Genomic DNA, 14581 nt, shown 5'->3' with positions numbered 1-14581 from the left:
ATACTCGACCCTTACCATCTACCTGCTGCTGATGCTGCTGCTGCTGTCTGTCCTGACTTTGATGAATTATGTGTGGGCTTTATACTTCACCATTACAAATACCTGCTGCTGTATGTCCTGATCCAGATGAGTTTGACCCTGGACTAAATGGGCCTTGCAACTAAGTTATCAGTTAAAATTACACCATAACATAACATAAAAATAAAAAAGCACGCATTATAACACTTCAAAAACTATTTATTGACATAATAAAAAAAGGCATCTATGGCAACTTTTTAAGTTTGCCAAGTAGCTCCCCCATTTCCTGCATCTCTTCCAGGTGCATTTTGTTCAGGTGCTTAACCTTACTGTTGACCCTCATTAGCAGCTTGTCAACTTCCTGCATGTTTTTACGGTGGTCACGCTGCATCTGGGTCATGAGTGTGATGCATTTCTTTATTACTGTTTGTAAAAAATAAAAATAAAATTGCAATTCATGTTACAAGAAAATTTGTGCATTGTGTAAAGTATGTGTTTAAACACTGCCGATTTACATCTAAATTCAGTAGTTATAGATCTTTATAGTTGGTTTTAAAATGTTCCCCTTGTAGGTATATTGTTAGGTCTAAAAAATCAACAGAAGTATTACTAATAAAACTGATGATTTTAATATTCCAATCATTGTTATTTAGGGATTCCAAACATCTTTCTTATCCCATTTTTTCCCCTTCCCAAACCAATAAGCAATCATCTATGTATCTTTGCCATACTGTTAGTTTACCTAAATCTGTACTTCTATTCAAAATGGGACTGATTCTTTCCTTTTTCCAGGCGGCCATAAAAATATTAGCAAAACTGGGGGCGAATTTCGCCCCCAACGCCGTCCCGAGTTGCTGTAAGAAGAAGTCCCCCTTGAATATAGGCAATACTCCGTACACTTCAAGATAAATTTTCCTTGTGCTGGTGACATACCCAGCCAGCTACACTAATTGAGCATAGGGAGCACATGTGTGAGAAGGAGGATTTTGAACCAGAGTGAGTGCTATGGCTTTTGGTAGAACATTTTCTGTTTTATTTGATTTATTTATGTATTTATACATTTTTCTGGCTAATTTAAATTTGAATACCCCGGTCCCTCTTATCCTGAAGAATTAAGATGCATCAGATTGTATTGAAGGAAATGGAGTAGGAGTTTCTATTAAAGTATTGAGAATAGTGGGTGGAGTGAATGTGGGGATTTAAGAATTGTGGGAATACTTGGAAGCCACGCCCCTGACGAAGCCATTTGGAGCGAAACCCGGGTCGGGCAGGACTATTGATCTGTGTTAATCTTATCAGTGCGCATTTTATTATATTGGAATGTGAGTATAATAAACCATATTTATGATTTTTAAAAATACGGAGTTTCACTATGGGAGCAATATCTAATCACCTGTAGGAGGCACAACAAGAACAACTGTACAGAGGACCTACTGGTTGGCTTTCCTTTGAGGCGCATATAGGAAAAGCGGCTGGTTGTTGCAGTGCTTCACTATGTGCGTGTTTTCTTTATAATCTCACAGGATGCTAATTGTAAGAAACGCCTAACAAAGCTAGTGTGTGCTTGCTGAAAGCTAATGGAAGACGCACATCAGTTCTATTGATTTGGATTTTTGTGTGGCCCCTCTCTTTACATGTACTGTTTTTGTGAATAAAGATCCACTTCACTTTGGGACTCGCTGCAATCAGAATCATCCAAGCAACGTATTGGAAAATAACCTTTGCACCTTTATATTAAACTCACCTCATCCACTTGTTCGCGCAGCCCGGCTTCTTTTCTTTTTTCTTCTTTGATGACCTGGGAGCAAAAGGACCTTTGGTGATGTCACTGCGCTCATCACATGGTCCATCACAGGATCCATCATCCATCCCATGGGGGAAGGGCCACTACATTATCGGGGGGGGGGGGGTCCGGGCTGCTCTGCCTCTTTTTCCGACATTTCGCCCACATCAGGTGGGGAAGGGGCCGCTACATTATTGGAGGGTCCGGGTTGCTCTCCCTCCGCCTGCTCCTCCGACTCTTCCTCATCCGTGGAGACCTCCACCATTTTAAGATCCTTTTGGGATCTTCGGTGTCTGACTGATGGAACGGGAACCCCTGTAATCACAGAATGTTAAGAATTTAGACAAATGATAAATATCCATAAATTCCTAAATGGAGGGATCTGCATGGGATTATGATTATCCACATGGTGTATTTACCTCATTTTGGTGTTAAATAACATGCCAAAACCAGTGTTACAGATGGGTAAAACTAGCCTAAGTTACAATGTAGGATGAGGTAACATGGGTTTTGTTAGGAAGGTGCCCAATAGGGTATTGAGGGAAACCAAGCAAAAGTTTGGAAATTAGATAAGGGGTTACTGGATGGTGTTATGTTGGGTATATAATTTTTTGTGGCTGCCAGCGTTATACTGTCTGCCAAGCCGCATTTTGAAGATCTGCTGCCAGCCCGCCCTCCCTGTTGATTTAGTTCTCACGGTCACCTTTTTATTAGAAGGAGGGGTAAAGTCACTTTCCGATAGGTGGCGAGCTGACTAGATTTTATATCCTATTTAGGCAGAATTTATCGCTGGTCTATTCAGTGGTTAAAGGAAGTCTTTCACATAAAATCAGCATTTTAAACCACTAACATCATGCTCTCCCTTACCTTCCCCCTATTATATTCTTACCTTTCATATTGTATTTAATTAGTGGTTTATGGGGTTGATTTACTGGGGTGTGTGTATATTCATCTATATATATATATATATATATATATATACACACACACTCACCTAAAGAATTATTAGGAACACCATACTAATACGGTGTTGGACCCTCTTTTGCCTTCAGAACTGCCTTAATTCTACGTGGCATTGATTCAACAAGGTGCTGATAGCATTCTTTAGAAATGTTGGCCCATATTGATAGGATAGCATCTTGCAGTTGATGGAGATTTGAGGGATGCACATGCAGGGCACGAAGCTCCCGTTCCACCACATCCCAAAGATGCTCTATTGGGTTGAGATCTGGTGACTGTGGGGGCCATTTTAGTACAGTGAACTCATTGTCATGTTCAAGAAACCAATTTGAAATCATTCGAGCTTTGCGACATGGTGCATTATCCTGCTGGAAGTAGCCATCAGAGGATGGGAACATGGTGGTCATGAAGGGATGGACATGGTCACAAACAATGCTCAGGTAGCCCATGGCATTTAAAGGATGGCCAATTGGCACTAAGGGGCCTAAAGTGTGCCCAGAAAACATCCCCCACACCATTACACCACCACCACCAGCCTGCACAGTGGTAACAAGGCATGATGGATACATGTTCTCATTCTGTTTACGCCAAATTTGGACTCTACCATTTGAATGTCTCAACAGAAATCGAGACTCATCAGACCAGGCAACATTTTTCCAGTCTTCAACAGTCCAATTTCGGTGAGATTGTGCAAATTGTAGCCTCTTTTTGCTATTTGTAGTGGAGATGAGTGGTACCCGGTGGGGTCTTCTGCTGTTGTAGCCCACCTTTCTTTCCCATTCTGACATTCAGTTTGGAGTTCAGGAGATTGTCTTGACCAGGACCACAACCCTACATGCATTGAAGCAACTGCCATGTGATTGGTTGACTAGATAATCGCATTAATAAGAAATAGAACAGGTGTTCCTAATATTTCTTTAGGTGAGAGTATATATTCTATAATCCCATGCAAATTAAGTGGGGGATGTATGTAATCACCTGAATACTGAATGATGTTTTTAGTTTATGTATATATAAACAAAAAGACCTATATATATGTTTATGTGTGTGTGAAATGTATGAAATCATCTGGTGACATACATCTGTACCGTGCTGTGTGTATAACTATATATATATACACTCACAGCGAGGTAGAGATGTATGATGTAACCAGATGATTTTGTTTGTGTGACACACCAGGTATTAAGTAATCATTTCTAAAGGGATGAAATAAGGATGAAGTAGAGTAACACACATGCTTTAGGAGACGTGTTATGTAAACTAGATGCAATTAAATGTGTTAAGCAATTTTTTTTAAATGTCTTTTGTTTCAAGATAATGCGATGAGTTAAGAAATTTTAGTTAAGAGGTTGTGTGCTAAACCTACTACATCTGTACGGATTAGCAGCATAACTGAATATACTGTATACATTACAGAGTGTTGTAGAGTGAGATACAAAAGTCATGTAAGCATTGTACCTGGGCATAATCTTTCACTCATCTCTTTGACCCGATCATAGTGGAAGCGCTTCAGGTCCCACCTATTTTTTCTGGATGGCGTCCTTTTTGTGCCAGATTCCATATTTTTGGGACAATTCAAACCGGAGAGCCCGGATGATGGCCCGCTTCTGCTCTCTTTTCCGGGTCCTGTCATAGCCCCTCACCAACAGCAGGATAAAGATGCAAGCATATACAGTGGGATGCGAAAGTTTGGGCAACCTTGTAATCATCATGATTTTCCTGTATAAATCGTTGGTTGTTAAGATAAAAAATGTCAGTTAAATATATCATATAGGAGACACACACAGTGATATTTGAGAAGTGAAATGAAGTTTATTGGATTTACAGAAAGTGTGCTATAATTGTTTAAACAAAAATAGGCAGGTGCATACATTTGGGCACCACAAAAAAGAAATGAAATCAATATTTAGTAGATCCTCCTTTTGCAGAAATTACAACCTCTAAACGCTTCCTGTAGGTTCCAATGAGAGTCTGGATTCCGGTTGAAGGTATTTTGGACCATTCCGCTTTTCAAAACATCTTTAGTTCATTCAGGTTTGATGGCTTCCAAGCATGGACAGCTCTCTTTAAGTCACACCACAGATTTCCAATTATATTCAGGTCTGGGGACTGAGATGGCCATTCCAGAACGTTGTACTTGTTCCTCTGCATAAATGCCTTATTGGATTTTGAGCAGTGTTTAGGGTCGTTGTCTTGTTGAAAGATCCAGCCCCGGCGCAGCTTCAGCTTTGTCACTGATTCCTGGACATTGGTCTCCAGAATCTGCTGATACTGAGTGGAATCCATGCGTCCTTCAACTTTGACAAGATTCCCAGTCCCTGCACTGGCCACACAGCCCCACTGCATGATGGAACCACCACCATATTTTACTGTAGGTAGCAGGTGTTTTTCTTGGAATGCTGTGTTCTTTTTCCTCCATGCATAACGCCCCTTGTTATGGCCAAATAACTCAATTTTAGTTTCATCAGTCCACAGCACCTTATTCCAAAATGAAGCTGGCTTGTCCAAATGTGCTTTAGCCCACCTCAAGCAGCACTTTTTGTGCTGCGGGTGGAGAAAAGGCTTCCTCTGCATCACTCTCGCATACAGCATCTCCTTGTGTAAAGTGCGCCGAATGGTTGAACGATGCACAGTGACTCCATCTGCAGCAAGATGATGTTGTAGGTCTTTGGTGCTGGTCTGTGGGTTGACTCTGACTATTCTCACCATTCGTCGCTTCTGTCTATCCGAGATTTTTCTTGGTCTGCCACTTCGAGCCTTAACCTGAACTGAGCCTGTGGTCTTCCATTTCCTCAGTATGTTCCTAACTGTGGAAACAGACAGCTGAAATCTCTGAGACAGCTTTCTGTATCCTTCCCCTAAACCATGATGGTGAACAATCTTCAGGTCATTTGAGAGTTGTTTTGAGACCCCTATGTTGCTACTCTTCAGAGAAAATTAAAAGAGGAGGGAAACTTACAATTGACCCCCTTAAATACTCTTCCCTCATAATTGGATTCACCTGTGTATGTAGGTCAGGGGTCGCTGAGCTTACCAAGCCAATTTGAGTTCCAATAATTAGTTCTAAAAGTTTTGGAATCAATAAAATGACAACAGTGCCCAAATTTATGCACCTGCCTAATTTTGATTAAACAATTATAGCACACTTTCTGCAAATCCAATAAACTTCATTTCACTTCTTAAATATCACTGTGTGTGTCTCCTATATGATATATTTAACTGACATTTTTTATCGTAACAACCAACGATTTATACAGGAAAATCATGACGATTAACAAGGTTGCCCAAACTTTCGCATCCCACTGTAATTCAATTTTTTTTAAATACAATTTTCAAAAAAATTTCCTCAAGAAAACAGCAAAAAGTAGTTACGTCTTTGAAGGAAAAATATTAGATTTAATGTTACCGTTAAAAAATCGGATTGTATTGCGATTGTATGTGTGTGGGGTCTGAGCAATCGGATATTGCCCAGCTAAGCAGAGATTTACCTGTGTAGTGAAGTGATGGTACGGTATGGGGTGTACAGCTGGTTCGCCTTCCCGTGGTGCACCCTGGGTAACGCTAAATAAACCAGCAAATACGGTCAGAGAAAGAAAGCTCATGGACATAAAATATAATCTATATATATATTTTGTGTGTGTGTATGGTATATAGTGTATGGTATATAGTATGTGGTATATAGTGTATGGTATATAGTATGTGGTATATAGTGTATGGTATATAGTGTGTGGTATATAGTGTATGGTATATAGTGTGTGTGTTGAGGGAAGTGTCATATTTAAATATGTATGTATATATGCCTTGACATATATACATATATATTAGCCCTTGTCTATGGGCTCGTCCAGGTGGGATCTGTAGATATGCACAGAGATGTATGTAGGCCCCTTGGCGACATACATCTCTGTGTATATGTATTGATGGGATTAATGTTTTTGGCCGGTGTGTATGTGTATATTTATGGATGTGCCCCAAGCATTCATGAATGTACACATATATGTAGGTATACTTATATATATATATATATATATATATATGTATAGTGTGTATATATATGTGTATGGATGTGCCCCAAGCATCCATACACATATAGTATAAGACAAGATGAGCCCCCCCCCCTCCTCCTGCATCCCTGCAGGGGATGAGGAAGGTCACCAGATGGCTGGACAATCATGTCCAGCCTCTGGTGACCTCAAAAGGCATAGGATCAATAGAGATCCGATGCCTTTTGGTATTTAACTATCCCCAGCTGCTGGAGATAGTTAACATAACAGAGAGAGGGAAACAAACATCGCTCCCTCTGTTATCTGCATACCTCCGGCGCGATAGTCATCACGCCGCAGGGTATGCAGAGGCACTACAGGCGCAGGATCAAAGGAATCCTCCGCCTGGAAGCGCGCTCTGGGAATGCGCGGGCTGGCGCGGTGACGTCATATCGCATGCGTGCCGCAGGACGGGCTGCCTCGGGAGCGAGCAGCTGCCGAACTTAAATAGTCCGGCGGCGCTACGCTGAGGCAGTCCAGACCACCAGCCCAGCTGAAAAGAATCATCCCTGGACAAACGAGCCCCCCTGGACAACGAGCAAGAAACTATAAGTATCACCCTCCTATACCACCAACGATTAACCCCATATCACCCTCCTATACCCTATCTACCCTCCTATACCACCAACGATTTACCCTATATCACCCTCCTATACCCTATAAACCCTCCTATCTACCCTATACCACCAACGAACCCTATATCACCCTCCTATCTACCCTGCCCTATATCATCCCCTTATCTACCCCTATACCCTACATATTATTCCCTTATTTCCCCTTTGCCCCCCATACTCCCAAATCACCTTCCCCTGTTGTATACCCTCTGTATCCCTGGTTACCCTTACCTTCCCCTGTCCCAGGTCCTGATATCCCCTGCGTTCATATCCCCTGTTCCCCGGTGTCTCTACCCCCTGTCGCGGCTGTCCTGCTTACCCCAGCAGCACAGTGTCCGAAATAACCCCTGGTTATACCCCGTAGAGATAGTATATGGTCAGGCTTGGGTGGGCTGCTGTTAAAGTGTATGATTGTCATTAATTATAGATAGATTTTGGGGTGGATTTGGGATTTGGACTGTGTTAGTGTAGTTAGAACCGTGTTAGTGTACTGTATCAGTGTGTGTATCTATATTGTAGTGCGCTGTTATAACAATATATATCTATCCACTTGTTATAGATATATAGTTATAAACATAATAATTCCTTTAAATTTGCAAGGAATCGCCGCAGTAGAGGTAGTATACTGTTGGCACTGTATTACTTGTGTACTCTGTAAGGATTAATAAATACTGTGTCATTTGTACCTATTGTGTAACGTGTGATTACTAGCGGTAGTCAGTAAGGCGCATGCAGTTAGGGTAGCTGGTGATTAGCGTAAGGCAATCTGCAGTGATTTGTTATTCATTAAGGCATAAATAGGCGGAGTTATCATAAGACGATTACGCCTATTTATGAATATGAATTATTAAGATTTACATAAATATCAATAATTAATATCCCCTTTAACAGTGTGGTATATAGTGTGTGGTATATATTGAGTAGCAGGAAAATGGATGTGCTATGTGCATGTGAGAGATATTTATTGTCGATACATACATGCTACACACATAGTGCTGTGAAGTAACAAGAGTACTTAGTGCACCAATCAGTAATATCTACTCTTACCATATAAACTGTGTGTCACACAAAGGGGTGGGGAAGGGTGCACGACTAACTCCACCCACACCTCTGCCCCTGCCTACCCGTCCTAGGTAAGAGAGCGCAACTGTGCGCCAGTCCCTGACCTGAGTAAGTGCGTGAGGGGAACACACAAAACAAACAAGAATAAAGATATCAAACTAGCAATGACTATATCAGGAGATAACCGCGGTACCAGGAGGGTTGCGGAAGCCAAACCATACAAGCAAAGGGTCAATACCAGGAGATGGAAACACGACCAGGGCGCAGGCGAAAACGAGTCAAAATACGAACCAGGGGTCAATACCAGGAGATGCAAACACGACCAGGGAACAGGCGAAGACGAAAACGAGGAAAGAGCCGGGAGTCCAATACCAATACCAGGAATGTCTAAGGAAAGATACACCAAGTAATGGATCTAAATCACAGGCAACCTGTGGCCAGCAGGCTGCCTGTTTAAATAGTGGAGGAGCGGAGTCATGTGACAGTGCCAGTGCCACATGACTCACTCTTCTGCATACAGCTGAGCGCCGAGTGCCCAGCTCGGCGCTCAGACTTATTGCCATCACCATAGGAGCGGAGGACGCCGGCCACGCTGATGAGGTGTGCGTGGCCGGGTCCTCCCTCCTCCCTGTTGCTCTGGAGACGAGGACGCCTCGCACGTCCTCGCTCTGCTCTTCCTGCAGGACGCCGGCGGCACAGAGGAGAAGTGGCGCAGCCCCAGCGTAACACTGTGTTGTTTGTATTACGAAAAAATATAAATTTGTATCAATATCACTAATATTCGTATGTACGAATATTTGGAAAGACTCGATCTACATATAAAATTGTTCTGCCATGCATGCAATATGTAAAAAAAAGTGCTGCAATATAATATTACTTACCGTTATCACGATTTCTTCCTCAGCTTTCTCAAAGTAGTTGCTCACCTTTTCTTCCTATCGGGCAGACTTTCTAAATGATCGAATTATGTAAATTACATCATGCGCTCGAGTACTCACTCGATCATTACATTCCCGATTTTCGCATAAAAATCGGGAAGTCGAACATAACGAATATGCAAATTCACAAATAAATCACAAATATTCTACAAAATATTTGTGATATATCGCGAATTCGAATATTGCCCCTGCCGCTCATCACTAGTCCATTGGCCTGGAGTAAAATTGATATCCATTGACCGTCTAATATACCTCCAGCCACATAATCACCTGATGTTTTCTGTCAGGTGACTGCCAAATTTTTGGGGCCCGTACTCCCGTGGTCTAAAATAAAATTTCTCTAGGCTCCAGCAGGGCACATTTGTGACAGTTTCCCTTTAAGATGCATAAAAATGGCCCCTGATTAAAATACATATTTTTTGTGGGAATTTTTGCCATTGATCCCCCTCTGGTATGTCACTGTCCATGTTGTGGGACGATTTGTGCACTTCTAGTAAGTATTTGGTGGCTGCAAATATGACCTGAAGGTTTTTCAGGTTCGCCTGCCATAAAAGTGAATGGGGCCCGCCACAAACTTGCGGTTTGCGAACATTTGATCGCGTTCGCGAGTCGTCCTGGCCAATATTGATCCATCACTCATTAGGAAATCTGAAGCTTGTGTTAAGAATTCTTTATCCCTAATCTAAAACACTGATTTAGCTGTCAAGATGTGTAGTTGTCAACTCCATAACTAAAGCGGTTGTCAGAAATAATAGAAACAGCACCACGTCTGTCCATGGCTGTATCTGGTATTGCAGTTGAGTTCCATTCAGTTTAAAAGACCTGGACTGCAATTACAGACATGGGCCATGGCATTGCGTAAAGGGGTTGTGCCATGATTGATATACAAAGTGAAAATCAGACCTCATATAGTACATGCCAATCTCTCTCTTACCACCCTTGTACCTCCCACAGATGCAAAAATCTCCCCATTCATTGTTCTGCTAGATCCTCTTCAGGCTGGAAGATCATTGGGCATGTCCTTTCTCATTGGGCATGTCCTTTACCAGTGGGCATGTCCTTTCTGCTGCAGCTCTTCTCCTATCACAACTCTGGGGAGTGAACTTTCTCAGGGACATGTCATTTCTGCTCTCTCACTATCTTTCCCTATCGTGCTCAGGGAGCATATCCTTTCTACTGCAGCTCTCTCTCTACCACAGCTCTGAGGACATGTCTCTTTTTTTACTGCAGCTCTCTCCCTGTAATTATTACAACTTCTAACAGTAGATGAGGCTGCGGGCAGCTGGAGAATGGAACTGAGCATGTGCCATACACCTCACTAGGTGAACGTACACATTTCTATACTTATTAAACACAAGGGGGCACCAATAAAAGGAAGAAAAGAGAATATCTCACAACCGAAGCATTTTTGTAACAAAAAGTAAAATACGAAAGTAACTTGTTTTTCATGCTAAATTATATTAAATAGTGACACAACCCCTTTAATCGCCACATCGCCACAGCATATCTAAATATTCTTGGTGACCACATGCATGCATTGATAGACACACTGATGGTTCAGACATTGCAAATGAGGTGTGGTGCATTGCTGAGTTATGATACTTTTTCTTAATTTGCAAATGAGGCTTTTGGTGCAATGAGGGTGTCACTGTTGCTCCACTCATTTTTGAGGCCAGCCCCTCCTTCACTGCTTTCCCACTGCATTTTTCTGTCAATCAAAGCAGTGAGGGAGGGGAGGGTCAGAAAAAAGAGTGAAGTGTGGGTGCACCAAGAGCAATGGTGACGCCCACATTGCTCCAAATGCCTTGTTTGCATATTTAAAAAAACTATCAGAACTTGGGAACGGAGCCTCGGATCAACAAAAGAAAAGCAGTGTTTTAATCAGGTGAACCACAACTATGTGTCTATGCAAACAATGTGATAGGGAGGTCGTTGATGACAGATTCCCTTTAATTATTGCTTTAAAAAAGGCATTTTAAAGTGTATTTGCTATAGTTTTGTGATACGGTCATTGCCAACACCATTTTTACAGGTGAAAACCCTTAATTTTACATAATTCACATATAGCAAACATTGAAAAAACTACATTGTGAAATCACAGGCGGTTTTCAAAATGCGTTTTTTTTTTTATATGATCATCGGCAATATACTCTGAGTGCATAGCTGTAAATAATTTGGGAGGGTGCAATATTTGACTACTTGAATAGAAATTCTATACTCCATCTTAATTGTTAAGTTAACATTTTGGTTCATGGTGCCAAGAAGATGTAAATTACAATATGCAGGTGATAGGGTTCTTTCACCTAAAATGACCATTATACACCAAAAACATCATGATCTCCATTACATTCCCCATATTATAATCTTACCTTTCATATTGTTGTCCATCGCCTATTTTCTCTTAAAAACACTTTTATTCCATATGCTAATTAGCTTCTGAAGGTGTCCGGGGGCGGCGTTTATGCAGCCGGTGTCCATGCCCCACGGCGCTGTTCAAATCAAACCTCTCCCCTTTCACCCCTCTGGCCCGCCCTAGGCTCTTCAGATTCCATCCTCTTGTCATTGACAAATCCGGGGCCTGAGCCGTTCAACATAATCCTCACGAGTGGAAAGCTGCCAAAAAAAAGGAATTTTGCTAAGAACTACCTCTGAGAGAAAGCAGCATTGTATAGTTTGCAGATGGTTGAGGACCATGCAGCACATTCTTGGACTCAGTCAGTAAAAGTAACACACCCTTATAGTTTTGAACTTTACTGCCTGTGGTAAGGGTTTATTGCTTCTGGCGCCCACCACACTTCTGACACAGACTGGCTCTTCAGATTCCATCCTCTCGTCATTGACAAATCCGGCGCCTGCGCCGTTCAACATAATCCTCACCAGTGGAAAGCTGCCAAAAAAAAGGAATTTTGCTAAGAACTACCTCTGAGAGAAAGCAGCATTGTATAGTTTGCAGATGGTTGAGGACCATGCAGCACATTCTTGGACTCAGTCAGAAAAAGTAACACACCCTTATAGTTTTGAACTTTACTGCCTGTGGTAAGGGTTTTATTGCTTCTGGCGCCCACCACACTTCTGACACAGACTGGCCATCCGATCTAGGACTTCTCCCTGCAGACTAAGCATGCAGATGAATTTGGGAAACTACACACCTATAATCATTTGGGAAGATTGCTGCTCTTATTCTGTACACTGGCTCCTCAGGCAGTTATTTAACCTCCATTTCCAGTTTGGCATATATGTATTTTGCCATAATTATATACAGGTATGTCTGTTTTATTATGTGTACAGCGGTAGTAAAGTCCTGGAGGAAAGGCAGTGAAAGAAAGGGAATGGCACCTTAACTAGCATGGGCATGTCTTTGGGTGGTTAGGTGACCCATCTGGGAAGAGTCCCGGGACTGCTTATAGGTGAGCCCTGTGTCTGTAAAAACATGATTTGGGCATGGCATCTTCAAGAACCCCAGGGAAAGATGTAAAACTGCTAGTGGAGAAGCTACAGCCACAAGAGACTGTAGAAATTTCCTGGATGAACTGAGCCCCATCACCCTTTTGTTCCGCGGATTAGTAACGTCTAAGAGACTTGTCTTCTCAGTTGAGAAGAACCGTTACCGTGTTGGCTGGTCTTTGTTCACCTTAATATGGTGCTTAAAATCCAATTTTCATCTTCATATAAGTTTTAGCCAAAACTTACAACATCCACCCTTCACTAACATTAAAAATTGCTATTGACTATACAGTTGTGTACATAACCTGACATGAAGCTTCTACTCGGCTGCTTATGAGATAAATCAACGAAGCCAACAATAAAATCTTTGTGACATGCCCATAAAATTGCTAACATTCAAGAACACAATGCCAGCCCATGGATGACAGTCTTGGATGTTACCGAGCTGCAGCTGCATTGATTTACTGGTTGCACATTTCTAGATCTAGATTTTATGCTGCTTCTGCTCCTTTTGCTTTCAAAGTGAAACATGGTCTGATTATTATGATTTTTGACGCCTGTAGGTCACTATTGTTTTGTGTTTGGGGGGCGGGGGGAATAAAAGAGGCTTTCTGCGAACAGGTTTTTACTTTGCTCGCTCAGTCATATTGATATTGTCAAGGGGAAAGCTTTAGTGGAAATTCTCATGCATTTGAATGGGGCATACATCTCAAGCAAAATGACCAAAGCTACAGAACTCACAGGAATACAACTTTAATAGATTTAACATTAAATATATTGAGATTCACAAATTTTGGGAAACCCCACTGTCTGCCATGCAGAACATCCACTAACCTCTTGTGGCAGTGGGTGTAGAACCAAAAGGTTTGCCTTTGGTCTAATTCTAGTGTTGCTATCCTGGCAGTCCCCTGTTTTTCCACCTTTAACCACAATACAGGCATCAGAACTGTATTGTAACCACCAGACCGCCACTTCTTGGAGTAATCCCTTTGTGTTTGACAGCTGACCCACAGGGATCAGAGACACCGGAGAGGAGTACCAAGGAATCAGGCATCAATTTAGTCAGGGATAAGCTGAGGTCATGGCAGGCAGAGTATATGTGGATCTATGAAAGAGTCCAAGGTCAGGGCAGGCAGCAAAGGGTCAATGCGGGATGAGATGACGGTTTGATTGGCACTATTTTGGGGTGCGTATGACTTTTTGATCGCTTGCTATTACACTTTTTGTAATGTAAGGTGACAAAAAATAGCTTTTTTTACACCATTTTTATTTTATTTTTTTACGGAATTCACCTGAGGGGTTAGGTCATGAGATATTTTTATAGAGCAGGTTATTACGGACGTGGCGATACCTAATATGTATTTTTTTTATTTATGTAAGTTTTACACAATTATTTCATTAAAAAAAATAGAGAAGGTTATTACGGACGCGGCGATACCTAATATGTATAGTGCATTTATTTATTTATTTTTTAATCAGTAATAAATGTGTTTTTTTATTTTAACTTTTTTTCACTTTTTTGAATATTTTTTTGACCCAGACCCACTTGGTTCTTGAAGATTCAGTGAGTCTGATGTCTGTATAATTCAGTACAGTATACTATATAGTGTACTGTACTGTATTTTCACTTTATAAAGTCTGATCAGACTTCTCCCTTTAGCAGAAGTCTGATCATCACCATGGACAGCCAGAAGCCTGTGAAGGCATCTGGTTGCCATG

General features: G+C 41.6%; 1 long non-coding RNA gene across 1 annotated transcript; it reads right to left on the bottom strand.

Moving 5' to 3' along the window:
- Window positions 1-226: 226 nt before the first annotated feature.
- Window positions 227-12300, bottom strand: LOC122943886. Its single transcript, XR_006390903.1, has 4 exons — window positions 12152-12300; window positions 11788-12031; window positions 1763-2116; window positions 227-441 (listed from the first exon to the last, which is right to left on the bottom strand). It is a non-coding gene; the product is annotated as an uncharacterized LOC122943886 (long non-coding RNA).
- Between the last annotated feature and the right edge of the window lie 2281 nt (window positions 12301-14581).

This window comes from Bufo gargarizans, chromosome 7 (genome assembly GCF_014858855.1).
Source record: "Bufo gargarizans isolate SCDJY-AF-19 chromosome 7, ASM1485885v1, whole genome shotgun sequence".
Lineage (NCBI taxonomy): Eukaryota > Metazoa > Chordata > Amphibia > Anura > Bufonidae > Bufo > Bufo gargarizans.
This window is presented reverse-complemented; position numbering and strand designations above follow the sequence as displayed.